Genomic DNA, 4,268 nt, shown 5'->3' with positions numbered 1-4,268 from the left:
TAAATAAAATTAAGAAAATAATAAAAAAGAATATTGAACCTGGTAAAAAGAGATAATCCTGAAAGCGAATAAAATTCTAATCTAAATCCTAATCCTAAAGAGAGAGGAGAGAATCTCCCTCTCAAAACTAAATCTAAATCATGATAAGTGAATTATGAGAGCCTGTTCATGTATGGATGCATTCCCCCACTTTATAGCCTCTAATCTGTGTTTTCTGGGCCGCAAACTGGGTCGAAAACAACCCAGAAATCGCTGGAGATGAAATCTGCCACGCTGGTTTTTCGCCACTGCGACGCGTCTACGTGGATCACGCGACCGTGTCGCCTAGCTTCAGGGAAACTATTGCATATTATATGTCAAATGGAAGCCCCGGACGTTAGCTTTCCAATGCAACTGGAACCGCATCATTTAAACCTCTGTAGCTAAAGTTATAGCCGTTTGAGTGCGAAGAGGTCAGGCTGACAGCTTTGCAGTTCCTTCAACTTCTTGTATTCCTTCCATTTTTGCATGCTTCCTTTCCATCCTCTAAGCCATTCCTGTCCTATAAACTCTGAAATCACTTAACACACATATCAGGGCATCTAATGGTAATAAGAGAGGATTAATATTAGCAAATTAAGACCAAAAAAACATATTTTCAGTCATAGCACAAAATCAAGAAGGAAAATATAAAACCATGCAAATAGTATGAATAAGTGGGTAAAGAATTGATAAAAATCACTCAATTGAGTACAAGATAAACCATAAAATAGTGGTTTATCATCCTTATCCATCATACTAACCACCTTATGAGCCATATGAACCATACATGGAACCACCACCATTCCAACACAATTACTCTCAAGAACCACCTCAATATACACCACCTCTATACCCTTACCAAGATGAACTAACTTCCGATTATGAACTTTTCCTCCCAAATAATGAACCTTCTCTCCCACCATCACCTCCCGATGAAGCCCCCATGCAAGAACTAGGAGATCTTAACTCTCAATTCCAAAGGTGACAAGAGGGGATGGAAAAGAAGTTTAAGGAGCTAGGAGCCAAGATGGCTATCCTAGTGGAAGCCGTTAGCAATATGGCCTCCTCCCAACTAAGCTCAAGCAACCAAGGCACTCCCATTGACAAATGTGGAGAGGCAATTAAGGAGCATAGTGAGGGAGTGAGTTTAAAGTTTCAAGGTAAAGAAGAGGAGTTGAAGCAAGGAGTGCAACAAGAGGAGGAAGTTAAGATAATTGAACCGGAAGAAGTGGTTGAAGCCTTTGAAGAGGTTAACCAAGAGATGGATTCAATCATTGAAGAATTCTTATGTACAATTGAATCCTCTCCAATTGGGTTTAACATAGAGGGTAAAGAAGAAGATGCACAACCCCCCATGCCCTTGGTAAGTAATGAAGAAGAGATTGAATTGGAAGGAAACTACCAAGAGGAAGAGGTTGAAATTGAAGAAGCTTGTGAAGAGGTGGAGATAATCAAAGAAGAGTACAAGGGAGTGGAACTTGCACGACCATTGGAGGCATTCCTTCCTAAGTCACCATCCAATACAACATTCAAGTGGGTAAAATTCTTATCCCTAAGCTTTATTATCCCACTTGAATATGGTTTGATTGAAAATGATGGTCAACTTAGAGATTTTTGTGGAGTTAAGAGTAGGAGAGAGTTGTGTAGTGGTTGGAAGCATCATTCTAGGTTTATTATGGTTGCATGCTTAAAGTTTGATTGGAAGGTTTGGTGTCGAGCTAAATTATATGGGTCTAGGAAGTTGTTTGGAGGCTTCTTTGAGAATTCCAAGGCTAAACCACCGAAGTGGAATCATGATGATCACTTTGAAGATAGGTGTCAAAACAAAGTGTGGGATCCCGGATCGCACAAGAAAAATCAACTTTGGGAGCTCATGGTTTGTGAAGAACTCCATCAAAGCTTGAAGATATTAACATTGAAGAATGGAGCTTATTGGAGATTCAAGCATTTGTGGATAAAGAGTTCCGAGATAAGGATAAAGAGTCCAAGAAGAAAGAAGATCAGCATGGGGAAAAAATAAAAAAAATACCACAATTACACCCCTCTTTAGGTGTCCCTTGTGGATGTCTACAGAGAAGTTTGCCATATTGAAAAAATACCCCCAGCTCGACCACTCAAAAGCAAAAAAGGAGGAGGAAATCAGACTGAATATTGTGAATACCATCAAATCCGTGGACATTCCAACAACGAATGCTTTGACTTAAAAAATGTCATAGAAAAACTGGTAAGAGAAGGGAAATTAGATCGGTACCTAGCCAACCGAGTCGATGAGCAAAGAAAAAGAAGAAGGGACGAAGATGTCGGACGAACTGAGCGATCACCTCGTACACCAGAGAGACACGTCCACATGATACACGGAGGATTTGCGGGAGGAGGAATCTCCAAATCATCTCGCAAAAGATATCTTAAAGAAGTTGTTCATACCCTGGGTCAAGCTATCCGACCCGGGATGATTAGCAACAAAGCGACCGACCTCTTTAGGTCAGACTATCCGACCTCTTCCCGAAGAGCTCAGCCAAATCGACAGGAAAGCCCAAAAGGGCCCAACTCAAGGAATACGACCCAGATCCAAAGGCAGCCCAAGCCTATAAAGATAAGGGCGGTTCCCTTGAAGATAAGCTGACCTCACTCAAAGATAAGATAAGATAAGATAAAAATAACTAACATAACTTATCTAAGAAGGTCACTCCACACTATTAAAAATACACTGGAGTACCCAGGTATAACTCATATTCTGATTCTACTAAAAACATGCTTAATACCCTTGCTAACTTAAGCATCGGAGTCCCTTGCAGGTACTCCCTACCCTTCGGTGACGAAGGATCAGCAGCATAGCCAGTCCACAAGTCGGATACAACAGCTCCGGCTGCCACTCACCAGCCAGACACGTCATCTCCGACCAGTACAGAAGATCTCATCCGAGATCGACCTACAATTTCAGGTAACCCTCAGAACATTGGCGCCGTTGCCGGGGAACCTGGAAGTCATCCCATCACCATGGCGGACGACCATGACAATGACCACGATTTGGATCTGGAAGATAGAACGCCGCACAAGAACGCGGACACTACACCAAATGATACTCCTCAACCTAACAAAAACAACGATTCATCAGCTGTGGGAGCCATGGAGGCACTTCAAGATCACTTAAAACAACTCGAAAAAGAGGCGGAGCATCAACGAGAAGCTGAGAAAAACCTACAAAGAGAAATAAGACGATGCCGAGAGTTGGAAGACAAACTCCTAAAAATCGAAGCCGATCTCAAGACCAAAGCTAATCAATCCTCTAATGAGGATAGCTCCAGCAAGGACTAATATCTGTTTACTAAGGAGATTATGAAGACCAAAATCCCAAAGGACTTCAAACTTCCAGATATGACTTTGTACGATGGCACTACAGACCCCGGCCATCATCTCAGCAATTTCAGAAGTAGAATGTACCTCACCGACGCTTCGGATGCAGTTCATTGCAAAGCCTTTCCAACTACTTTAACAAAAACAGCAATCAAGTGGTTTGACAATCTACCTCCTAGATCCATCTTAAGCTTCGACGACTTAGCTAGGAAATTTCTGGCCAGATTCTCCATCCAAAAAGATAAGGCTAAACACGCCCCGAGTCTATTAGGAATCAAGCAAGGAGATCGGGAAAGTCTTTGCAGCTACATGGAAAGATTCAACAAAATATGTCTGGACATACAAAGCCTACCAACAGAGGCCGCTATCATGGGCCTCATCAATGGCCTGCGAGAGGGACCTTTTAGTCAATCTATATCGAAAAAACACCCCACATCTCTGAACGAAGTGCAAGAACGAGCAGAGAAGTACATCAACATGGAGGAAAACTCTCAACTAGGGGAGACCTCAAAATCTGGATTCCCCTATCCCTCCAGCGATAAGGATAAAGAGTCCAAAAAGAAGGAAGATCGACATGGGGAAAAAATAAAAAAATATCACGATTACACCCCTCTTTGGGTGTCCCTTGTGGATGTCTATAGAGAAGTCTGCCACACTGAAAAAATACCCCCAGCTCGACCACTCAAAGGCAAAAAAGGAGGAGAAAATCGAACTGAATATTGTGAATACCATCGAATCCGCGGGCATTCCACCAACAAATGTTTTGACTTAAAGAATGTCATAGAAAAACTAGTAAGAGAAGGGAAATTAGATCGGTATCTGGCCATCCGGGACGATGAGCAAAGAAAAAGAAGAAGGGACGAAGATGTCGGACGAACCGAGCGATCACCTCG

Source organism: Arachis ipaensis, chromosome B10 (assembly GCF_059453495.1).
Source record: "Arachis ipaensis isolate K30076 ecotype BB chromosome B10, ASM5945349v1, whole genome shotgun sequence".
Classification (NCBI taxonomy): domain Eukaryota; kingdom Viridiplantae; phylum Streptophyta; class Magnoliopsida; order Fabales; family Fabaceae; genus Arachis; species Arachis ipaensis.
This window is presented reverse-complemented; position numbering follows the sequence as displayed.